The 25,832-nt window shown below is 40.6% G+C and overlaps 1 protein-coding gene across 4 annotated transcripts in view; it reads left to right on the top strand.

Annotated features, from left to right (window-relative positions):
• Positions 1–25,832, top strand: part of LDLRAD4 (low density lipoprotein receptor class A domain containing 4) — a 313,571-nt gene that overhangs the window by 94,334 nt on the left and 193,405 nt on the right. Inside the window, exon 1 of one of the 4 annotated variants that reach the window (XM_030241646.2) lies at positions 20,196–20,264. The exons of the other annotated variants lie outside the window; for them this stretch is intronic. The gene's annotated coding sequence lies outside the window, so the exon portion shown is untranslated. Of the gene's footprint in view, positions 1–20,195; positions 20,265–25,832 lie in introns of those variants that run through there. 4 annotated transcript variants of the gene reach the window in all.

Here is a 25,832-nt window from a genome sequence, read left to right as displayed (position 1 = left end):
TTTTAAACCACAAATTCCAGAGTTCCAGGCACACTGCAGTTGAATAGGGCATGCCAAGGAGTACAGAAAAGTGGCAGAAGCTGGCTGCCTCCACAGCTACGTCCATGGAACCAGCCCTAGCCTAAGGCTGCTATTGCTGCCTAGGGTTAGGGTTTCGCCTAGGGTTAGGGTTAGGGTTATGGCTAGGGTTAGGGTTTTCTAAACCACAAAGCCCAGAGCTCAAGGCACCGTGCAGCTGCAGAGGGCATGCCAAGGAGGATAGAAAATTGCCAGAAGCTGGCTGCCTCCTCAGCTATTACCATGGAAGCAGACCTAGCCTAAGTCTGCTTTTGCTGCCTGGTGTTCAGGTTAGGGTTATGGCTAGGGTTAGGGTTTTGTAAACCACAAAGCCCAGAGCTCCAGGCACACTGCAGCTGAATAGGGCATGCCAAGGAGGATAGAAAATTTCCCCAAGCTGGCTGCCTCCACAGCTAGTTCCATGGAACCATCCCTAGCCTAATGCTGCTCATTCTGCCTGGTGTTAGGGTTAGGGTTACGCCTAGGGTTAGGGTTTTGTAAACCACAAAGTCCAGAGCGCCAGGCAGACTGCAGCTGAATAGGGCATGCCATGGAGGACAGAAAATTGCCAGAAGCTGGCTGCCTCCCAGCTAGTTCCATGGAACCAGACCTAGCCTAAGGCTGCTTTTGCTGCCTGGTGTTAGGGTTAGGGTTATGCCTAGGGTTAGGGTTTTGTAAACCACAAAGTCCAGAGCTCCAGGCACACTGCAGCTGAATAGGGTATGCCAAGGAGGACAGAAAAGTGCCAGAGCTGGCTGCCTCCACAGCTAGTTCCATGGAACCAGCCCTAGCCTAAGGCTGCTTTTGCTGCCTGGTGTTAGGGTTAGGGTTATGGCTAGGGTTAGGGTTTTCTAAACCACAAGCCCAGAGCTCCAGGCACAGTGCAGCTGAATCGGGCATGCCAAGGAGGACAGAAAAGTACCAGAAGCTGGCTGCTCCACAGCTACTTCCATGGAACCAGCCCTAGCCTAAGGCTGCTTTTCTGCCTGGTGTTAGGGTTAGGGTTAAGCCTAGGGTTAGGGTTTTCAAAGAACGAAGTCCAGAGCTCCAGGCACACTGCAGCTGAATAGGGCATGCCAAGGAGGAGAGAAAAGTGCCAGAAGCTGGCTGCCTCCACAGCTAGTTCCATGGAACCAGCCCTAGCCTAAGGCTGCTTTTGCTGCCTAGGGTTAGGGTTGCGCCTAGGGTTAGGGTTAGGGTTATGCCTAGGGTTAGGGTTTTCTAAACCACAAAGCCCAGAGCTCCAGGCACACTGCAGCTGAATAGGGCATGCCAAGGAGGATGGAAAATTGCCCCAAGCTGGCTGCCTCCTCAGCTAGTTCCATGGAACCAGACCTAGCCTAATGCTGCTCATTCTGCCTGGTGTTAGGAATAGGGTTACGCCTAGGGTTAGGGTTTTCTAAACCACAATACCCAGAGCTCCAGCCACACTGCAGCTGAATAGGGGTAGCCAAGGAGGACAGAAAAGTGGCAGAAGCTGGCTGCCTCCTCAGCTATTTTCATGGAAGCAGACCGAGCCTAAGGCTGCTTTTTCTGCCTGGTGTTAGGATTAGGGTTAAGCCTAGGGTTAGGGTTTTCAAAATAACGAAGTCCAGAGCTCCAGGTACACTGCAGCTAAATAAGACATGCCAAGGAGGACAGAAAAGTACCAGAACCTGGCTGCCTCCTCCGGTAGTTCCATGGAAGCAGACGTAGCTTAAGGCTGCTTTTCCTGCCTGGTGTTAGGGTTAGGGTTACGCCTAGGGTTAGGGTTTTCAAAAGAACGAAGTCCAGAGTTCCAGGCAGACTGCAGCTGAATCGGGAATGCCAAGGAGTAGAGAAAAGTGCCAGAAGCTGGCTGCCTCCACAGCTACTTCCATGGAACCAGCCCTAGCCTAAGGCTGCTTTTGCTTCCTAGGGTTAGGGTTGCGCCTAGGGTTAGGGTTAGGGTTATGGCTAGGGTTAGGGTTTTCTAAACCAGAAAGCCCAGAGCTCCAGGCACACTGGAGCAGAATAGGGCATGCCAAGAAGGACAGAAAAGTGCCAGAAGCTGGCTGCCTCCTCAGCTAGTTCCATGGAACCAGACCTAGCCTAAGGCTGCTTTTGCTGCCTGGTGTTAGGGTTAGGGTTAAGCCTAGGGTTAGGGTTTTCTAAACCACAATGCCCAGAGCTCCAGGCACACTGCAGCTGAATGGGCATGCCAAGGAGGACAGAAAAGTACCAGAAGCTGGCTGCCTCCACAGCTACTTCCATGGAACAAGAGCTATCCTAAGGCTGATTTTTCTGCCTGGTGTTAGGGTTAGGGTTAAGCCTAGGGTTAGGGTTTTCAAAAGAACGAAGTCCAGAGCTCCAGGCAGACTGCAGCTGAATAGGGCATGCCAAGGAGGAGAGAAAAGTGCCAGAAGCTGGCTGCCTCCACAGCTACTTCCATGGAACCAGCCCTAGCCTAAGGCTGCTTTTGCTGCCTAGGGTTAGGGTTGCGCCTAGGGTTAGGGTTAGGGTTATGCCTAGGGTTAGGGTTTTCTAAACCACAAAGCCCAGAGCTCCAGGCACACTGCAGCTGAATAGGACATGCCAAGGAGGACAGAAAAGTGGCAGAAGCTGGCTGCCTCCACAGCTACTTCCATGGAACCAGCCGTAGTCTAAAGCTGCTTTTCTGCCTGGTGTTAGGGTTCGGGTTAAGCCTAGGGTTAGGGTTTTCAAAATAACGAAGTCCAGAGCTCCAGGTACACTGCAGCTAAATAAGACATGCCAAGGAGGACAGAAAAGTACCAGAAGCTGGCTGCCTCCTCAGGTACTTCCATGGAAGCAGACCTAGCTTAAGGCTGCTTTTCCTGCGTGGTGTTAGTGTTAGGGTTATGGCTAGGGTTAGGGTTTTCTCAACCACAAAGCCCAGAGCTCCAGGCACACTGCAGCTGAATAGGGCATGCCAAGGAGGACAGAAAAGTGCCAGAAGCTGGCTGCCTCCTCAGCTAGTTCCATGGAAGCAGACCTAGCCTTAGGCTGCTTTTGCTGCCTGGTGTTAGGGTTATGGTTATGGCTACGGTTAGGGTTTTGTAAACCACAAAGTCCAGAGCTCCAGCCACACTGCAGCTGAATAGGGTATGCGAAGGAGGACAGAAAAGTGCTCCAAGCTGGCTGCCTCCACAGCTAGTTCCATGGAACCATCCCTAGCCTAAGGCTGCTTTTTCTGCCTGGTGTTAGGGTTAGGATTATGGCTACGGTTAGGGTTTTCTAAACCACAATGCCCAGAGCTCCAGGCACACTGCAGCTGAATCGGGCATGCCAAGGAGGACAGAAAAGTGCCAGAAGCTGGCTGCCTCCACAGCTACTTTCATGGAAGCAGACCTAGCCTAAGTCTGCTTTTGCTGCCTGGTGTTAGGGTTAGGGTTAAGCCTAGGGTTAGGGTTTTCAAAAGAACGAAGTCCAGAGCTCCAGGCACACTGCAGCTGAATAGGGCATGCCAAGGAGGACACAAAAGTGGCAGAAGCTGGCTGCCTCCACAGCTACTTCCATGGAACCAGCCCTAGCCTAAGGCTGCTTTTGCTGCCTAGGGTTAGGGTTGCGCCTAGGGTTAGGGTTAGGGTTACGCCTAGGGTTAGGGTTTTCTAAACCACAAAGCCCAGAGCTCCAGGCACACTGCAGCTGAATAGGGCATGCCAAGGAGGATGGAAAATTGCCCCAAGCTGGCTGCCTCCTCAGCTAGTTCCATGGAACCAGACCTAGCCTAATGCTGCTCATTCTGCCTGGTGTTAGGGATAGGGTTACGCCTAGGGTTAGGGTTTTCTAAACCACAATACCCAGAGCTCCAGCCACACTGCAGCTGAATAGGGGTAGCCAAGGAGGACAGAAAAGTGGCAGAAGCTGGCTGCCTCCTCAGCTATTTTCATGGAAGCAGACCGAGCCTAAGGCTGCTTTTTCTGCCTGGTGTTAGGGTTAGGGTTAAGCCTAGGGTTAGGGTTTTCAAAATAACGAAGTCCAGAGCTCCAGGTACACTGCAGCTGAATAGGGCATGCCAAGGAGGACAGAAAAGTACCAGAAGCTGGCTGCCTCCTCAGGTAGTTCCATGGAAGCAGACGTAGCTTAAGGCTGCTTTTCCTGCCTGGTGTTAGGGTTAGGGTTACACCTAGGGTTACGGTTTTCAAGAGAATGAAGTCCAGAGTTCCAGGCACACTGCAGCTGAATCGGGCATGCCAAGGAGTAGAGAAAAGTGGCAGAAGCTGGCTGCCTCCACAGCTACTTCCATGGAACCAGCCCTAGCCTAAGGCTGCTTTTGCTTCCTAGGGTTAGGTTGCGCCTAGGGTTAGGGTTAGGGTTATGGCTAGGGTTAGGGTTTTCTGAACAAGAAATTCCAGACCTCCAGGCAAACTTGGCTGAATAGGGTATGCCATGGTTGACAGAAAAGTTCCCCAATGCTGGCTGCCTCTACAGCTACTTCCATGGAACCAGCTCTCGGCTAAGCCTGCCTTTGCTTCCTAGGGTTAGTGTTGCGCCTAGGGTTAGTGTTTTGTATTCCACGAAGTCCAGAGCTGCAGGCACACTGGAGCTGCAGAGTGCATGCCATCGATGACAGAGAAATTGCACAGCGTGCCTGCCTCCACGGCTACTTTCATGGAACCAGCCCTAGCCCAACGCTGTTTCTGCTCCCTCGGGTTAGGGTTAGCGTTACGCCTAGGGTTTGGGTTAGGGTTCTCTAATCCACCAGTGGTTTTTTTTTTTAGCGCAGGGAGGTCTGATGTTGTCTTGTAAGGGAAGATTTTTTAAGTAGCATGGAGTATTTCTTCTGTGTTTTTTTGGGACTGTTTGGTTTCCGTTATTTTTTTTATATTTATGTGTGTGTTTCTCTGTATTTCTGAAGATTTGCTTCACTCTTTGAGTTCAGAGCGATGGTTTTTTTTCAAATTCTGTCCTGTCGTATTCATTAGCTTTTTTTTTTTTTTTTTTTATTGTGATGATATATCAGTCTCCAAGGACTGAAAATGTAATTTGCGATTTTTCTGAGTTTGGAACTTTTCCTCATTGTTACTTGTTGTTTTAATTTTTGGGCATTTCATCATTTGTGTTTGTTTTTGTGAACACCGTGTATATTCCCTGCCTCATATGTCCTTCTGTGTGGATCATGTTCTCCTCACTAACAAGCATGAGATGTCATTGGAGTAGGAAATAGTGGCATTAATGCTAATTATTACGAAAATGCTGAGAATTTTCATCGAAAGAGTCTCTGAATGTTCTTCTTCAAGGCTTAACAAATGCCTAAGACACAGATCTGGGAAGTGGGGAAAGTTTTTTATACATGTGCGGAGTGATGTGCCTTGATTTGTTTCTGGAACATACAGGTATGGCTGTTGTCTGAAGTTCTTGATTAAATAAAACATAGGTGTCTGATACAGCAGTATCTAAAGAATCCCAAAGGATTGAATATGGCAGTTGCTCTGTTTTTATTATAATATTACCCTTTGCCCCCTTGTTTATCACCTATGAAATTGATTAAATTTCCAGTGATATTAAATTAATATTGCAGTCTTAGACTCTAGATGCAAATTAAACTTTTGATTAAATCTTCATTGATTTCAGGTGATGTATGAATTTCAGTCCAAGTATATGAAAGTAATATTAAAAAATACCGTTTCTGTAACATAGTAGTGACTGCATGGGAAATTTTGCTGCCCTTGTGGTGATTGAAGAGGCAAGGCTTTCTTCCCTTGGTATGCAATGAACCTTGTGAGATGCATTCTGCCTGGAGAGCACTATAGCTTAAGTAAGGAATAACTGTGGAACTGTAATTAAATACAAATTGCAGTGCTAAAGCACACTCAACGAGTTATCACTTGATAGAGTTTTCATGGTTCTGAGGAGGCTCTTTTAGATGTAGGCAAATCTGAATGCTCTTGCTTTCATTCTGCACTTCTGCTATAAAAACTCACTCTGTTGCCAGCTTTCTAGGTTTTATTTGTGCTTTAGACTTTCTAGCTTTTCAAAGGAAAGGGCTTGCTTTTTTTTCCCCTTAACTCAAAACTCATAGAAACTCTTGCTCATGTGTGTTTCTGTTGCTTAAGTGAAGCCTTGGTTATCAGGGCATGACTCTTGCTTTATTAAACTGTAGCTGCTGGGCAGTTCTTGGGGGCTCACTGGGCTTGCTTGCACTGGGGAAGTGTTCCAGGCTGTAATAGCAGCCTTTGCCATGCACTGACACTCTGTGACATTAGCAGTATTTATACAAATGTGACGCCAAGGAACAACCTTGGAAGATTAAGAACTTGTGTTTCAGCATACGGTCTTTGTTCTAAAATTTCTAATTATAGTTTTGAGGATTAAGTTAAAGAGAGAGATACACTTAAAATACAGGACTTAAAAAAAAAAATTAATACAAGTTTTTGGTTTAGCTTCAATTAAGTTTTCAGTTGCTGGCTTTTAACCAGTCTTCTTGCTGAAACTGAAATAAGCACATTTAGTGCAAATTGAACTTCAAATTTCAAAGCACTTACAAAAAATAATTCTGAATAATCAGCGTTTGAAGGTACATTAATATTTTATATTGAACTGTGTATTAATTACCAGAGAGATGTTTTCTTTTTCCTTTTCTTTTGGAAAATTTAAGTATTTGTATGAGATATGACAGACTGCTACCAAAGATCTTGTCCTCTGAAAAATTCTAGGAAACTGAGATCAGTCTGGCTGAGATTTTTTTGGTGAGCATGCAGCTGCTTGGCAGTTTATGTGACCAAAGGAGATTGGTAATGGTGGTGGGGTGGCTTTCATGGATGCCGAGGGTTGTTTCTAGTAGTCCTTCTTCCTTTCCTTGATGAAATGTGAAATACTAGGTTTGGATTTCATCTTAATACAGCTGAAGTTTGGTCTTGTTAATCATCAGGTCCAAAGTTTGTATCTGGTGGTATTCTCTGGAAAAATGATGCATCTTTCAAAGCTGATTTTTTTTTTTATGTCAAACTTGTAGAGTAAACATTATATAGAAGCACATTACAATATTACTATGTACTAGGGGAAATATATCACAAGGAATTTATATTTAAAAGAGAATTCTAAGAAAAAGAAATGTACAGATTTGATTATTTTGGAGGGCAGGCAATGAGAATTGCTTGTCTCCAGCCTGAACTTAAGTGCATTAGTTACTGAAATACTAATGAGGAAAATAGACTGGATGATAATTTTTTTTTTCATTTCAAATGTTGAATCTTCTGCTTTCTCTTTTCCTGTGTTGTGCCCAGGATTTATCCTGCTAGTGATTAAAAATATTCCAGTGTGGGCAGTAGAACTGTAAGTTTGATAGCATATCTTGCAGTATTGCCTAGCAAAATTTTATTTCATTTATCATAGCTGTTTAAATGATGCTGAGTATATGTGTGCTTTCTTTCATCATGTCTTGATTATTGTTCTCTGGTCTTCTTCAGTGCATTACTGAAAGTTGTTTTAATATACTGTAAATATTCTCATTAATGCATCCTTTTAATGGCTGCAGGCCTAAGTATATATTTTTAGTAAATGTATTTTAGTTACAAGCATTTGTATCTGTTTTTCCCTCTATTTCTCTGTAGCTATCTGAAATGTCATATGATGTCTTTTAGCTCTTTCCTTTTCTGGGACTACAGAATGCTTGTGATTGTGTGCTTAGAGCCCTCCCAGCTATCAATTTTCTGGACAGCAATTATCCTAAATCCACAATGAAGTTTCTCTCAGTTTTGTCCAATTCAATATGAAGAAATTATTTTAAATTCTCTTTAATCCCTACTGGGCTTTAAAAAGGATGAACTGTATGGTGGCTGTGTTTGATCTTTCTGTTTTCATTTTAGTTAGTAAATGTTATTTTTTGCCCCAACATTTCCTCAAAATGTTTTCCAGTTCTGTTTTCCTGTGAGGTTGGTGATGTCCTGTTCTTAGGATATCTGCCATGAGCTTTGGCTGGAGTTGCTGGATGAATAACTGCTGAACTGGGAACGCTGCAGAGACAGATTTAGACGATATATATTTTTAAAATTCAGTCTCTTTCCTATTGATAAAATCGTGATGAATTTGATTGGGATAGTAATTGATTTTTATATTATTTAATTAAGCTTTTCCTCTGTGTCCCAGTCTCCTCTCCCCCTGTTAAGGAGAGGGCCTGTAAAGTAAAATAGTAGTAGGGGTAACAGTACAATTACAAGTTTTTTGTATTTTTCTTTAGACTGCAACACTTTGTCAAATATATGGTGCTTGAAGCTCATCAGGTGCAAACCTACAGCTGAAATATGGACTGGAATTTTAGTGGAAAATAGCATACCTTTCACTGAAGTGGAAGCCTGTTTATAGTGGGGGTTAACCTTAATTTAGAGCTGCTTTGGCCACTCAGTTTTCTATGAGCAAAATGACTGCCCTGTTAGCTCTAGAAGAGAATGTGTGTGGAAAAGCTGAAGGAAAAAAGCTAATAATTTCCTGTGCCTGACCTCACAGAGAAACCTCTTCCTTCCCCCAAGCCAACCATGATAAAGTCCCATAAATTTTCTCCACATGTTCTAGCTGTGTTTAAGCAGGCAATACAGAAGATTTGAAGCTGTAACAAGATGCCTTTCATACTTGAAGAGTGGGACTGAATTTCAGCCTTTTCTGAATGTTTTCTTTTGGCTAGACATTAGAATTGTTTTTGTTTGACTTTTTCTTTTTCTCCACCGGATATCTGCTAGTGAAGGGTAACATTGTTGGATGTATATGTCAGCATTTAATTTTTTGGCTCAATGACCCATAGCTCCTTTTGTTGATGTTTTGGGGAGGGAGTAGATTAGTGTTAGTGTCTTATGTGTGAGATAAACTTCTTCATCACTTTGTGCTCAAGCCTAAAGACAAAGATGCAGAAAAAAGAAAATGGAACATTAGCTTGCAATATTTATTTTGAAATTGATTTATGGAGATTAAAGTTGCTTTCTGTATGTAACATTAGCCAAAATTTTATAATATAAACATGATTCTTTCTGACTGCAGAATTGAGTGAAATGTATCATACGGTGATATGGGGATATATAAATGCCTTTTAAGAAAAGTTAGATTTTATAATAGGAGGATTGGTTATAAAAATGTTCAACTAAGTAGGTAAATTCTTGGTGCAAATCCTTTGGGAAGCACAATTACACTTGGGATACAGTCAGTTTGCCTCTGTTTGTAAGATGAAATTCTTCTGCCTGGTTTATCATCTATTATTTAAGAAGAACCTCTTGGGCTCCTAGTAATGGGTATTCCTGAAAAAGTCACATCCAGATCCACAAGAGCGTCTCCATATTGTAGCTATTAAACCAAGTTCCTTATCCTAATACTTTAAAGAATGCTTGTTGTCCTGCCTTTTCAAGCAGTGAGCTGTGTTGTGTCTTCAAGTTAACCAAAGTGTGACAGTGAAGTCAAAACTAGTCTTTCCTCAGGAATGCCTTCAATGTGTTTCAGAAAGTGGTGAAGGCAGTCAGACATTGGCAAAAGTGCTCAGATCCAAGGGCTTGTAGCCCAAGTTTCTGCTTATTTGCTAGGTTTAATAAAATAGGGAAGAAAAAGGGCAATTTTTTGTTACTAAAATTTGAAAGTTCTATTTTGAAGCAGCTTGAAATGTTTTCAGTAATGATGAGCTAGGCCTGAGTCTAGTTTTACACCCGAAGATCTTGTGCTGCAAAGTGGTTTGGAGTAAGTATAGATTGCTGTTTGTGATTTGAGAAATGCAGGAAAATTTCACATTGCGGGAATCCCCTGCTCAGGTGACCAGGATTCAGTGGCCACCAGAGACACTGAGTGCAAAACTGGCTGTGGATTAAGGAGGAGAAATCTCTTAGAGGCTGCTCTGTGTGACCTCAGATCAGTTCCTCGGCTCTTTCTTTCGCTGAGTTGCTTGTGTGTGCAAAGGGTTATGTTACTCTTTGGACCAGATTCCCTCTCTTTGTATACCTGTGCTGACTGATTTCACCAGGGTTACTTCTGGTCAGTACAGATGTAAGGTGAGTAGCAAGGTTTCTGTTTACATTGTCAACGACATTTGATTTCTTTTTAAATTTCAACTTGTATGTAGAACATAGACCAGTGTTTTCTTAATGTGCAAGGTAATGAGGAAAAGTTACCATGATGAACTTTTCAGGATACAAGACTCCAAGCAGGTCAAAGATGAATGTATTAACAGGTGAGGCGCTCTGGAGATTAGTCTTTTCCCTAGACAGTGCTAGGTTTTACATGCTTATGAATTTTGGATATGCAGAGGAGCTCCTGGATGTCAGTGAGAATGTCAGTGATGTTGTTTCACACTTCAACTCTGTCCTACAAGGAAAGACCATTGCAGTCTGTAGTGTTCCTCCTCTGGATATGCTAATGCACTGTGAAAGTGCACATCATGCCTGGATGGGCCCTGCTGATAAAATACTGCCTGGAGATCTCACAAAGTGCTAATGTGTCAAAGCGCCTGCGAGCAGAGGGTGAATAATACTGCTTTGGAAAGGTCACGTCTGCTGGAGTTAGCTGCTGCATCCTTCTCGTGGGGCTGGACTCCACCCTGAAATGTTCTGTTGTTCTTTGTAATCTCAAAATCCACAGTTTAATGGGTAGAATCAATAGGGCTGGTAAAGTGTCTTAAATTAGACAGTGGGAAAGAAAAGTGAACTCTGAAAGCTTTAAAGCCTTACTGAACTGGCTCTTTGAGTTAGGATGGTTGTCTGATTTCAGCTCTTGCCTACTGCAGTGTTCCCCAAAGTGTGTTACCTGTTCTAGAATTGCCTTATTCTCATTTCCAGGCTTCCTGTGTTTCTTTACCTTCTAATGAGAAAACCTCTTCCACTTCTTGCAATGATTCCTGGTAGTTACCTAGGACCATTTGCCAAGCAAAGTTAGTGGTTACTCTCACTAGTTACTCTCACTTGATGAACACATTTAAAAAAAAAACCAAAGGAAATCTACCTTATAATTTTTTTTATGTTACATTTTACGGTAGCATTTGACTTTCCCCTTTTACTTAAAACTTTATGCCTTTTTTCCTCTAGGGCTTTTAATATTTAATATCATTCATAAAATATTGTGGGCACGGTGTACAATTTGTGTCCGTAACATTAAATAATAAAATAGGTGCAACTAAAGTATAGTTTCAGTTATGCTCTTGCAATTTTATTTGGGTCCTGGTTATTCTTAAACACTTTCTATAAAACATGTACGTATAAAACATATGTTAATATCTCTAAAAAAGAAGAAAATCTTCAAACAACTTTCAGCTGTGATGCAATATATCAGACTTGCCAGCTATTTCTAGTGTCTTGCAGGACATTGATGTTCATAGATAACCTCCCCATCCTGGACTACTTATTTACAAAAGTATGTGTCCATCATGCAGACTCTGTCATTTCAGACCTAAATCTCTGAGTTCTAGATGATCTGGCATTTTTTCTAGTATGAGGAAGAGATGTTTCCTAAATAGTGAGGAAAAGGTTTTTCACTTCACTGTAGTTATGGGACTACAGTCTGAGGTGGAACTCTGCAAAGATGAAATGCTCTTCCTCCTTTTGTTTCCTATGTTGTTTCTCCGTGAATAACTGTTCCTTCACTCCACTTGGTTAGCTCAGAAGTTCTGATTCACCAGAGTGGTCTGTTCTCCTAATGTCTGCTTAAAAAGGAAAAGCATTCTGAGTCTGCTTTTAGGAGTATATTTAAGTAATGTTTGTTCTTCTGTCCAGCCAGTGTTTTCATTGCTGGGCATTGAACGGATAGATGAGAGTTCATCTTTCAAGCAAATCCTTTGCTGATTGTTTCTATGCACCATGGTTGTTGCTTATTTAAGTTAGGCAAGCCACTGCCCAGGTCACAGTGTTTTGTTTTGCTTTGATTTTTCCATTCCTGATGTCTGTTGAAGACTGGTAGGTTGGGTAATTCCAAGTTTGGTATCTCACCTTTACATTTTCTTGTCTGTTTCTCTTTGAGGATCTGGCTGAGGTTACTGCTGCTGCTTCACTGATGAAATTAACTTTGTTCTCAAACACTCACAAAGTAGGTACCAGATGATTTATGTACCCTGCAAACTGCAAGGTGCCTGGCTACCTATAGGACAGTCCTTCTTTGTGTATGTAAAGTGTAGGGATCTCCCTCCATAGAAGAGAATTGTTAAGGTTGGGAAACACCTCTAAGATCATCTAATCCCACCATTAACTCAGCACTGACAGGTCCACCGCTAAACCATATCCTTAAGCACCACATCTACACATTTTTTGAATACTTCCTCGGATGGTGATTCAACCACTTTCCTGGGCAGCCTGTTCCAGTGCCTGACCACCCTTTTAGTGAAGAAATTTTTCCTGATATCAAATCTAAACCTCCTCTGGTGCAGCTGCTTAAACTTGCAGCACCTTGCAGTTCTGTTAGGTCTGTGCTACACAAGGTCATTCTTACAATATTTGTCTAACTTCAGCTGCCAAATGCTGTTTCTAACACACTTGGTTGCTTGTTTAGCATTTGTGCTCTGTCTTTGAAGTCTTCTGTTATTAGAAAACCCAGTGGAAGAGCCACCAGCATCTCCAGTGCTCTTATTTTCCACTGCTCTGAAACATCTCTTCTCTGGCATTTATGGGGAGCAATGCTGGGTCATGGATACCTTGGGCCTCATCCAGCCTCAGCCGTTCTGAAGGGTTGAGACAATGAGGGCAAGGGAGAGGCTTGATTTTGTCAACTTTTAAAATTTTCTTTTTGTCTAAGAGTACAATTTAAAAATCAAGTAGAACCAAACCCCCTCTTTCTCCTAGGACTTGATGTCTCATTGAGTGCACTGGGGCATAAAGACAGATAATTCACGTTGCTCGTTGCTTGGTACACCAAGAATGGAGTATTGCACATGACTGTGTTTGACCATAGCTTTTAATCCCATGACAGTTTGTTAAACATGGCATTTTAAAATGTTTGCAAATTTAGAACAGCAGCAAAATAAAACCTGACATTGGTTTATAGTAAAAGTAAATAAAGTATCTTCCTAACAGTATTGCATGTGGCTAGATATATTTTTTCCGCTAAATTCTTGTTAAATGCTTTGTTGGAAAACTTAATAAACGGTGCCACTTTGTTTCACTTGTTCAGTGTTTGAAAAATGCTGTCTAATGGGAATAAACTTGATTGAAACCCAAAACCTTAAAATGTAGTACAGACTAGATAACGGGACAAAGATCCTGAAAATAATTTGAATCTACAGAAATAAGTTGCAAATAAAATCTAAGGTAGTGTGGGTACATACAAGATGGAAATTACCATGATGGGTGTATACTTGAGTAGATGGCAAGTCCAAAAAAGAATACTTGGGTGTACTGAAAGTAAGACACTTCTACCTAGCATAGGCCATTTGGTCTGCTTGAGTGTGGTCCAGGAGAACTTTACTCCCTGAAGTAACTGACTGATCCAGGCTCTTAACTGGTCTCCCATACAATCAAGCTAAGCTCTATTTAATTCCTTACCTGCATGTGGGTTGTTTTTCTTTCCCTTGTGTTTCAGCAGCTTCCTGTTTTCGTTCCAGTGTTTTTGTAATTCAGCATAGATTAAGTGTACACCTGGTAAATTATCTTCCCTCTTCTCTAAGCATTAGGATGGGGGCTTACTGGGGAAATGCAATATATCTCTATTTGCTTTTGTTAAACAAAAGCCAACCTCAGTATTAACTTTTCCAGACATTTTCCTGACTTAGCCACAAAAACATCTTCAGTAATTTTCTTTTAGCAGTGCAGGCTGGGCAGTTGGATTGGCAGGAGGTCAGACAGTAATGTGCCACTTTATATTCAGGTTTATAGTCATGCACAAGTAACTCAGGAACAATTTTTTAATGAATGGGCAAGCAGTTGACAGTTCCAATTGAGACCTTGTTGTATTCATACCTTATTCATCATCAGCTATACATCTTTTAAAGAAAACACCATGCTAATTGATAGCCACTTTTTGTTTATAATGATTAATAATATAAAATTAACTGTCTGCAGTGGGTATAGAAAGAGATGATCTGTGTTAATCAATTATAAATGAAACCTTAATATTTGGTGAGTCTGACAGTGATCTCTGGAAATAATTTCTTAAAAGGAGCATCTTTTTTGAGTAATTTTTTTCCTAAATATTACTGTTGGGAATGTTGACTGATGCTAAATATATTGAGCATTTTTACTTCTTTTTTTTTCCCCCACTTTTTTCACTTTGCTAAATGGTAGACTTCTCCAGTGGTTTTTTTTGGGTGGAAAGTAGGGTTGAGTTTGGGGGTGGTAGTGGAAAGAAAAAGAGGATGAAATAATAATTTTGAGGAAGTATTTTATTTCTAGACAGAATGTTATTTTATCTTATACATCAAGCTGCCACACCTACTTTTCCCATCCTATTTCTTCCTGGAGGGCTCTGCTCGAGGCTCCGATGACCTCCCTGGCCACCCTTCACCACTGACACCTAGAGGTTTAAATATGTCTTGCTTATGGAAGGTTGTATTTGCCCCCTCACAGTTTTTTCCAAGCTTCCATGCTTTCTTCAGTGTTGGGAAAATTCTGGTAACATGTAGGCAATAGCAGGTGAGGATTTATAAAGTGTGTCCCTCAAAAGTAGCAGGAGGAGTTTGATGATGCTGCAAAAACCAGAAACTAAATTTCCTGGGTTATGGAGGGATGGATTCTTTCAACTGAAAGGAGGACACACCTCAGCAGTGAGCACTAAGGACTAGATTTTTTAATCGAAGAAATTAAAAAAAAAAAAAAAAGACTTTTTGACAAGTGTCACTTGTGTCTCTGGCACAATGTGTTTCCATGCCTTCCCTTCTGGGCCTGTGATGGAGAAGTGAGTTGACATACATCTGCCTGCTGTTTACAAGATCCACATTGTGAGTAAGGAAGGGCAAGGAGAAAAACGTGCCCCTTTTTGTCATTTTTTGGTACTGTTTTGGTGCTGCTTGACTTAGGGATCCCTTTAATGATGATACACTAATAAAGAATGTCCTCATATCTCCTTTGAATGGAAGGTTTATTGTACTTGATTTGTTTGCTGTAGTTGTAAGCTCTCTGGAGTAATGACCTTTCTTCTGTGTTTACTCTTGATGTCCTGCAAATTGCTGTAAAAAATAATACAGGGAGTAATGTAGCAGCACTTACCTCTTAATCTTTTTTCTATATCCAGTGTAATAAAATTATACAATTATGATTGAAGAAGATGTGGTGATAATGTAGTCTAAATGCTGTTGTTTCCAAGGAATTAGAAGGCATTTGCCAACCTTTACAGTTAAATACCTTTTTTTTAAAATTCAATCAAGATGGATATATAAATTTGGGTTTGAAAAATTCTGCTTTTATGTAGCTATTAACCTAATTTTGAAGATGTTTTAAAATATTTAGTTAACATATCTATAGAGTCCAGTAATGTTTAAGGACATGCTCTTTAAAAGCTCTGTCATAGGTATTTTGCTTCACGTTTTTATGAACATAGGAGCCAAAATAGGATTGATTGCAGTTACATAAAAAAGTAAGTATCTTAAAATCTGACCCAAGTTTTGTCATGGCTTTTTTTTTAAATGATGAAAATAATGGTAATTTCCCCCATTTTGAAACTTAGATATTGGTTTTTGCAGTGTTTTTGGTAGTATTTAGTGTTTTTTAAGACTTCAAATTGCAGAATCAGTGCATTATATGATAAATTTAATCCAGAGAAAAACTGGAAAATATTTCTGAGGCACCCTGATTATTTTATTAAGTGCTGTGATTTTGGGAATTGCAACCTGTGCCTTTTAAAAGAAGTTTTGTGATACACGGGGTACCGTGCCTTGAACAGAGACTGATATTGAATGTCTGCTGCTGTTGTGCAGTGACAAATCCCCTTATGAATGGCTGTGGAAAGTTTAAAGGTTATTGTCTCGTGTTTGTTTACTTTGTAAAGATAAGATTTCAGAGAAAATCGAAGGGTACTGTCTGAAATTCCCAGTCACTGCCGTTCCATGGAGAGCATCGATCTCTTCCTAGAGGTTACTGGGTACTCATTGTCTCCCTGTTCATTATAGGCTGCTGCTGAAATCTCCAATATTTCAGGTTTGCTATTCTTTTATTGTTGTTTTGGCAGTTTGTCAAAATTAAATGGCTTAACCAAATCAATATGCTGTCTTGCTTGGTAATGTCTGCAGTTCACATGTCAAGGTATTTTGCATTTTGAATGCAGTCACAATGGAATGAGCCACAGTGATTGCAAAAAGAGCCTTTTGGCCCTCTAAAGCCCCTCTGACTGTAAGGAAACTTTCTGGAAAATAAACTTTGCTCAGTTATGCAATCACAGCTTCCACTGAGATCAGTGGTAATTGCACAAATGTGCCCATGGGTAGGAGTGAGTTGGTAAGGAATAGATGCAGCAAGGTCAGAGACAGAATATAAGCTATAGTGATAATAAATTTTACTTAATGTAGAAAACTGTGTATTTCTGTTTATTGGTGAGACAATTAATTGCATAGTAAGGAAAAAAAAAAACTTCCTCTGTTGTGATGGCCTCTCTTTCCATGGGGTGACTAAGCTTTTCTCACCAATTTAAGTTGTGGTGATATGTGGATACATGTTTATCATTAGCTAAAATAACACAGCTGTTAAGACAAGGTTTATTGCCTTACTTTTTCTGCATGCTAAGCACATTCTGTGTACATGTCAAACAAAATGCCAATTTAATCGGCCCCCTCAGAGTTTCCGAAGGAGTGATGATGAAAGTTTGGCAAGTTTATTTGCACCGTTCTGTACAAAATCTGCACGGCCATTATCTCCAGACACTTGCAATATGAAAAATGCCAATGGTGTTTTTACATACTTAAGAGACTAATAAGCTACAGATGTCAAAACTGTAAAGTTGAATTATCTTGAGCATGTATGAATATAGCAATACTGTTTTTTTTTTTTAATTCGTGTGGAGTTATTTTTAAGCTGTGTTTTAGTACCCAGGGCTGTTTGTACCATTTCTAAATGACCACTGATTTAGTGAAATTATTGCCATGCTATAAGGAAAAATGAAAATGCCTCATTAAAAGTAGGGGCCATTAATTTGTTTGGAGAGAGAATATAGAGGGAAGTAAACAAAAAGAAAATGGCTTGGTTTAGACAATTGTCTCTACATCATTGCCTGACACCCCAGTAATAAGCACAGCAGGTTGGCACATTCAAGTTGCCAGACATATCATACAGTGGTAAAAAGCTGTCTGTCTGTCAGAGAATAGATGGAGTCCAGTGCAAATGGTCAGGATGTTCCCCTACTTCTGTTTCAGCAGTCAGTTTGCTTTTTGCTTCATTTAACTTTCTACCCTCTGCAGTCGCACTGGTATAGGAGCTATAGCTTTTCACAGAATAAAACTTTATTCTTTCCAGGCAACATCTGAAGTATTTAATAATATACTTCGTAATTTTCATTTTTACTTCACATCAGATGACAGTTTGAAGTGCTCAGGCTGAGGGAAAGGGAAATTCAGGCTAACATTTTTCACAGAGTCTATTTTGGGCATCAGCTCTGGGTGCCAAGCTTCAGAGGGAGGCTTTGACTTAAAGAGAAATCCTGTGCTCTTACCTTGTGCTCCCTCAGGTTTGAACTACAGGATTCAGCACCTCTGTCAGGCTTTAAATCTTTCAGACCAAGTACCCCAATTTAGTTACTCTTTTTGATAAACTGACTTATGTGGGCTGCCAGAGGTCAAATGAACCCACCCAGAATCAAGCAAGAAAAAGACTTGTCTGAATGCCCAGTTTTGTGCTTAACTTTCAGGGCTGTCTTCTTGGGGCTCTCAGAAAATCTCTTCTTTAATGACAAGCCAGGAAATCTTTTAACCAGACCTGAACTAAACATTTATGTCCTCCTTTTTAATGCTTTCCAGACTAACAGTAATCTTTAAATACTGTTTTTCATGCATGAGTTTCTTAAATTTACTGTCTTTCTTTTTTTTTTTTTTTTTGGTCTTGTTTATTCAACCCAAGTTAGTGTTTGAAAACTAAGGAGGTAAAATACAGAGTACTTACAAAACATGGGTAATTTTGTAGCCACGATTACCATGTTAATGCCAATGTGTCTCTAATCAATTAAGTGTTTCCATCACAAGTGACCAATAACTCAATCAGGATTACTGAGTTCACAGGACAACTGATGGACTTCCATGATTCACCCACAAAGTGGATGGTTACTTTCATGAAGCCGAATGCAGATGTTTCCATTGCAAGGTAATGGACAGCAGTGACTGATCAGCATGCTTAATTTTTGCATTTTTTCTTTCTTAATCCCTGATCAGAGAATAACTCAAGGAATATGCAATGCCAGCAAAATGCAGCTATGTTATTCTCAAGGGGAAGTTAGCTTATTGATGTTTCAAATGTCAGTCCTCCAAGTGTGGGAAACTAGTTTCCTCTGCATACAACAATTTCCATCCTGGAAATTATTGATGTCAACCTACCTAGGCACAGCAGCCAACTGATGCTAAACCTTTTCCCAGTTTTGTTCTCCCATCCCTGCCCTAAATCGTACCAGGATTTCTGTACTTATTGTAAAGATTTTCTGTGAAAATGAAGTAATACAACTTAGGCACAGTTGGAAACAGATTAATTTGTTTTTAGTTGCTAGATGCTTTTCCATTCACATGTGACTAAATTCTTTGCTCCTGACAAGTTATGTATGAAAATTAATTGGACTGGGGGTGGATATTAAAACAAACTAACAGACCAGGAAAAAAAAAACAACCAAAAAAAACCCCAAAAAATTAATTTTAATTTGCTGGATTTATCAGAGTTGAATGACAGTGTCTTGGTGTCCTGTTAAGACCCCAGTATGAAACAAAACCTCTGTTTAAGCAGCAGCAGGAAGCTTTCACTTCCCTGTAGTCAGTTTTAGTTTTGAAATCTTTGTACTTGTTTGCTGGCAGCTTTATTTGTTGTTGTAGTAATGATAAGGAGACATGACCTTAGAGCTGGGGACATTACTAGCAAATAAATAGCAAGATTAGAAGAAAGAAACATGTTTCATACTTTAACTAATGGCTATGTGACCATGTGTTGTGTTGTAAGCTTGAATTCCGACAGCAGGTAACTGTCAAGTGCAGGTGTATTATTGAAGTCTGAAAATGTGAAATGTGGGTGCTTTTAGCTACCTGGCCTTGTTGTGATTTGATGAAGGAGCCAGTTGTTTGCTCTTGCTGTTTGCTGCAGGAATAGAGACCTGATGTTTTAGCAGGGAGAAAAATAACAGGAAGGAATGGGGAAGATTATTTTATGTATTGCTGTATGTGGTAGCAGGAGTGTTTGAGGTCAGTATTATTCAAGAAGTTGTCTGGTTTGATGCTGGCTGGGATGATTTTCTGCTCACAAACAACTTCTCTTAAAACCCTTTAATCACATCACCCATAGGTATCCACAAGTTTTTTTTATGCAGAAATGTTCACAGAGATGAATGCTTTATGACTGCCTTTAAAAATACCTTTCACAGCCAAGAAATATCATGCTTTCAGGCTCATGGTGTGATTTTGAGGCTGTCCTGTGCAGGGCCAGGAGCTGGACTGGATGATCCTTTTGGGTCCCTTCCAACTCAGGATATTTTCTGATACTGTGATTCTGTAGGCATATTTGCTAGTGGATATCATCATATGCACATGTTTCTATGCCACTTGTACATTGTTACAAGGTGTTGATTCCTTGATACAAGGAATACAAGTGATTTTCCTTTTTTGCCAATAGTAGTTCTATAAAGTTACAGGCAGCCAGTTCTATGTTGCCACACAACACATTCCTCCAAAAAAGACTTAGAGAAAGGTCTTAATCTTGTCTGGTGAGGGGATGAAGATCTCTTCTGCAGAACATGGTGATTCATCTTGCTGTGCTCAGTGAGGCCAGCCAGATACTAGGAAGCTGCTGAGCTGCTGAAACTTCTGTGCATAAGCTTTCAGTTCCAAAAAAATACTTCTCTGCTCCTTGATTGGGGTATTGTTGTTCTTAGTCATCAGAGCCCAGGATCTCACCACGCACCTCTGCCATGTGTGTAAGAACACAGCTGGTGCTGGGGAAGATCTAGATGAAACATAGGTCTTGTTTAAGTGTTGGGAAGCTGTTAGTCATTCTTACCACCACTGACTGCAAAGTATCATAAAATAGTATCCATTTATTTTGAAAACTCTCTCCCTTGCTTATACATTTCCCCTGTTGCCTTACAGTGAAAAGCAGCTGTGGAAGACTTCAGAGATTTTTGTTCTCTGGTAGCTTGGCATCAGTTCAAGGAGGAGACAATCCTTTCAGCAGGTAAAAGAGGCTGCTAAAAGTTTATGGGGATTCTCTGCTGAGCAATTTCTGCCAGGGGCACTGGAGGTTTCCTTCTTGCATATCAGCAGAAGAAAGTTGAAGAATAAGTGGATTTGTGCATGTGCATTTAGAGATGATCTATCGACATAAGGTTAAAAAAAAAAGGTTTCTAGGAAGTCCATGAGATCTTTCTGTGGGTCAGTGTGCAATGACTGTATAAGCCCCAGGATTTTCATTTCAGCACCATGGAGCATCTAATAACGTCTTGCAATGTCTCCTGGCCCTGGGCTATGGGGCAAGCATTACAGCCCCAGCTGTGGTGTTCTGTGGTGTTTTGTGTCACTAGTCAAGAGGTACATCAACCCTTAGTGATAATGACAGATGCAGTGTGCCAGTAGATGGTCTCTGTTTCTCTAGGAGATACAAGCTTCCTTGTGCAGACCACCAAGATACCAGCTTCCTTGGGCAGACCAGAGATAGAGTCATTAACATAATGTCTAAGTTAGATCCTAGGTCCTCAAAACAGTTGCCTTCATGACACAAACTTCATCTGAAGGGAATGTCTTCACAGAGTTGATGGGAACAAGAGCCATTCTGCTTCTTCACGTGTCCTCTCATGCAGCTTAAAGCACCTCATGTGATTTAGAGAAACTCAGATATGAGGCAAATCATTATTGAGCACGTGAAGATGTTGAACCAAGATTTTGTGATAAAGAAGTGTCAGGTGGCTCAATCCTCATTAGTTTCTAATAAGTGCAGTTGTTACTGAGCGCAGCCGAGTCAGGACAGCCTGTGGCTCAGAGCTTGGTGCTGGTATTTCATGGGCCTGCCAGGAAGGGATAATATGGGATTATGGTGCCTGGTAGGAGTTTTAAAGAATTGTCATGTCAGACACTCTTCAGTGAGAGAAGAAGCAAGAACCTTTCTTTCTTCAGTGAGAGAAGAAGCAAGAACCATTTGTGATCTCCATAGGTTGGCTCTGAAAAGAGTTTTGCAAGCTGTCTTCTATTTTCAGTCATTCCTTGAATTAGTAAGAAAATCATTGGCCCTTGGACTTTACCTAGTAACAGTGAATGCCTGAAGTTTTACATTTGATGTCTAAAAGCTCAAGAGGGGAACCTTCTCAGGGTTTGCGTTCTGCTTCAGGTTTCTGTTATTTCAGTAATAACCCCAAGAAACCATCATTTTATAAGCAGAGAGCAGGTGCCTGCTCTACATCTGTTCCTTCTTTTCATGTGTCTTCCAAAGCTCTTCTAATGTTGTTACAGTTACCTATCTTTTGTGTTGCTTGCCAGAAAGGTTGTGGTTCTCAGTTGTCATTTCAGGAGACAAAAGAAGAGCAAAAAATCTTCTGTGGCTAGCAAGGTAATGTTACTTGTGGTTTTTGATGGAATTACTTCTACTGCAGAGCATCTTACAGCCTCAGGCATTTGGATAATTTTGACTTTTCTCCTGAGCTCTCCAACCATTTTTATATTCTGCTGGAGCATCAGAGAGGCAGATGGGCCAGGACTGTGTCCTCCTAAGCTCTGTTTTAGCTGCAATTTATGAAACAGAAATGTATTTTTCGTTTTCTTCCTCATCCCAACTCTTTCAATAGCTTTAATATTAGAAAGAAAAAAAGTAGTAACATGTTCAGAGGATTCAGGGCTTATAGTTTTCTTTGCAAATGTTTATTGAAAGTATCAAAGATGCAAACAGTTATCTTTGGTATTGTATCTTTGAAATTTAACTTCAAAAAGTGTCAAGATGTATTGCTTTGTAATCCATTATCCAGTTGAAAATCTAGTAGCACTTGACTGTGGAAAGTAGAAAGTCTCTTCTGACCTTATGGTGGCTAGTAAAAGGTGATGCAAACCACTGTGATGTTGTCTAAGAGGCCTGGGACTTCAGTTCATCTGTAGTTCTCTCTGATTTACCTTAGCCCTGGAAATTTAGTGAGTGTTAGATAGGGGTTTAATGCCATCTGAAGGATGTGGAAAAATTACCTGTGGGAAGGTGCTTGTGTTTCTGGGATAGAGCCTGGATCGTTCCATGCTTGACAGAGTAGATGCTCTGCAAGTGACTGCTCTGTTTTCTGACAGTAGTTTTTTGAGCAGATATAAATTGAGTGAATGCAGGGCATGACAGAATCCCACTGAACTGATTCTAAATTTCTGAAAAATACTGTTAGATAAAGTAAAGATGGTCTTGTAGATAAACTGTCTCAGTAAAAAAAGGTAAGATAAAATAAGTATTGTGTTACTTTTAATGAGATGATCTGCAGCAGTGTCTTTAGTAAAGTATTTGTGTGAGCCTGCATTTCAGATTGAAGAAGTAATATAGCTGAAGGTGGTGTAGGTTTGTCCACTAGGTTTTGGATGGCAAATAAGTCTGAAAAGTGCGAAGTTCTGTGATGCCAGGATTATTTTAAAGAAAAAATAAATTGTCCTGCAACTGACCTCTTGTGCAATCATCAGTTTGTCACTGATCAAGAGTGCCAGCCAGCCATGTGGGAAGTGTTTCTGAAGGGTTTTGGGGTCTGAAAACTTAGAGGTATGGGTGTTATCTTTCAGAGATCTTTTAGTTTAAAATTAAAAAATGGGACCATATACAGTGGCAGAGTAAGAACAGTGTTTTGGTATTATTTTTATATTAGCATATGAAAATGAATATGAGACTGGAAATCTCATTATTCCAGTAGTTTCTGAATGTTGGAAGTTCAGTGTTGGTGAGAAAGAGAAGAAAGAGAATAATGTGGGTGCTACAGCTCTCCATTTTCATCTTATGTAAGAACAACACCCATGAAAAAAATCCAAATTTCTGGAAAAGAAAGAATGTTTATTATAGAGATTCTCTAGCTGAACGAAGCAAACACCTGTATATAGGATGATTAATTAAACCAGTGTATTTGTGTTTATCCAAAATGGTCAGGATGAGGTCAGACCTAACTGAACTTTCTAGAGCTCCTTCCTTTCTATCAGGGATTTCACCCTGTTCCAGACCTGGGTTTTAGTTGCATGTATCTTTACTTTGGTAGCTGTGACTTCAGTGACTACAGTGACCCAAGCAACTTCTTCCAAGACAGGATGTGGTCCAGTTGAAAAGACAGGAGGCAGCTGAAGAGGATTTTACATGCCTGTTAGTCCTGCCAAAACCCCCACATTTCCATAGACATACCGGGGCTGCAAGGTGTGAATCTTTCATGAAATATCCTGGATCTTCATGGATATATCCCTTTATCCGTCTGAAAAATTATTTGTTGCTGTCCTTGACTGGGTATTTTTGCTGATTGTAATTTCACTGTAAGGAAAGCAGTGGAGCATGACATGGGCACCAGAGAGTACTGTGCCTTCCCACAAGTGCTATCCACTGCTCCTGTGTGTCTGCTTCCCTGCATCCTACACTCTAACACCTGGATAAGTTAACTCTTTATAATTATTTGGCAAGTAACACTGGGTTGCTTTTTTTTTTTGCAGAAAACTGTAGTCATTACAGAAATGAGTCACAGTACCACAAATGGCAGAGCTCAAAAGGTTTTCAAACATTAGACCTTATATAGTGAAAAGGAAAAAGCCTGGTTCAGAACCTAAAGAGGGAGAGCAGTACCAAAACAGTGAGAAGTGAAACAAAAAATTAGGAAAGACAGGTTGGAAGATAAGTGTAGGAAAGGCAGATGAATCATTGAGTTGCTGAGAATGACAGACTCTGTGTCATAGCAAATGCCTGCTCCATGAACAAAAGAATTAACAAGGTAGTAAATGTTGTAAACACATCTTATGTAAGACTTAGTGTTTCATGTTAAAGAGGGGATTATTATGATTGCTGTAATGACGTTTTCATGAAGAAGAAAGGGCTTTTTGAATAAAATTTTTGTCCAGTGCTTTAGTGCCGCAAGAAGAGACTTGATTGAAAAAATGCATTTAATTTGGGAGTAAGACTTTGAGTCATCCTTTGAAAAAATTACTATGGTGATAGCAAATTAAGCATACAGAGTATTTGGGTTATTTATAAAGTTGAAGAGGCAGGTCATTCCAAACTGTAGAGAATAATAAAGATTAAAGTGCTATAATATTAATTTTCCAAGTGTAAGCACTGTAGTGTGTGATAAGAAGAAGCTGCATGATGAGATTAAGCTATATAAGGCTCTACAACAACTAGTGCAACCAGTAGGAAAGGGAACTGTTTACTCTTGGAGCATTTTCATTAATATATATTAAAATACTGGTTGTTTCCAGGTGGATGAATCTGTTTTGCATTTGCAGAGTCACTTGTCGCAGTTTACCAAATTCTGTGTAAGCTTAAATAAACAAACCCAATCAGTCAAGATCACTGCATCACAAAATATGCTTTATTTTGGCAAGTCTACTTCGTTTTAATTGCATATGGTCTCAAACTTGAACCCTAGGTCTAAAAAGCTTAGGAGAAATTTGAATTGGAGTTTAGACTTCACAGATTTTATTTTCTTAGTTAGAAAATGCTTCCAGACTTCGGCCTGCACCACATATTTATTCATGAGAACCAAGCCTTTTATATTAGGTGTTATATAAACACGTGTCAAAGACCCAGCATTATTTTTTATTGAGCTGCAAATAACATGTGCAGTTGGGAGTCAGTTTTTTTATTTACTGATTGCTGCTGGCATGCTGGTCCCCAGGCTGAATAGGCAAGAGGGGGTCTGCACTGAGGGGAGCACACAAGCTTCCAACAAAGGGAAATATGGCTGGAAAATACTCGTCTGCTTTCTTCCTCTTTCTTTTATTCTCAGCCTTCCTGATTGGAAGAGGTTGTCAATGAGGAGCTTTCTTTAACAAGTAATTCCTTTAGGGTAAGTATCCTTGCTTGGTGGCATGGCAAGGGAACTCAGAGTCTGAAGGAACCTGTGGCCCTTGACGGTGCTGGGAGGAGTTCACCACCTGTTTGCAAGGGCATTTGACAGCAAGAGCATCCTTCTTGAGGTACTTGCTGCTATAAAGCCCTTCCAGTCTTTGGTTCCTGGTGGGAATGCTGGGCTCCTTGACCTTTTATTTCAGTGGAGTTCCTGTTTCGTACTCTAAGCATCCGGAACTCTGCCATAGGCTTGGATATGAGTGATTGCCTTTGTAAGCAGATTTTGCAAGTATAGGTCCTAGCTAGAATTGTAGACATTTTTCCTCAAAGAACAAGTAAAAAGTGCTAAAGCTGCCCCTGGGATTTGGAAAAGAGACTTTGAATCTGACATAGAATTTCTTGGTGGAATATGGCTTGAAAATCCTCAGAATTTGAGCCCAATTTGTAGCAAACCCAGGAATTTCTCAGGAGAGATAGTTGGCACTTATAAATCAAGCTCTCAAAGTGCTTACTGTTTGCCATTTTTACCTGTTTATTTCAGGGTTTGTTTTTCCCAGTCTGGAGCAGACCAGTGGAATTTATGCTGCTATAGTGCTTTCTGAACTAATTCTGCATAGCTAGTTAAACTTTTCTGTCTTAGCATAATGTTGATGGCATTGATAATAAGCATAAATGAGGAAGCCGATGAGAGTTTTACAACATCAGGTTATAGAAATCACAGTGTGAACATGTAATACACTGGATTAATCAAGTGGTTTC

This window comes from Serinus canaria, chromosome 2 (genome assembly GCF_022539315.1).
Source record: "Serinus canaria isolate serCan28SL12 chromosome 2, serCan2020, whole genome shotgun sequence".
In the NCBI taxonomy this organism is placed as follows: Eukaryota; Metazoa; Chordata; class Aves; order Passeriformes; family Fringillidae; genus Serinus; species Serinus canaria.
This window is presented reverse-complemented; position numbering and strand designations above follow the sequence as displayed.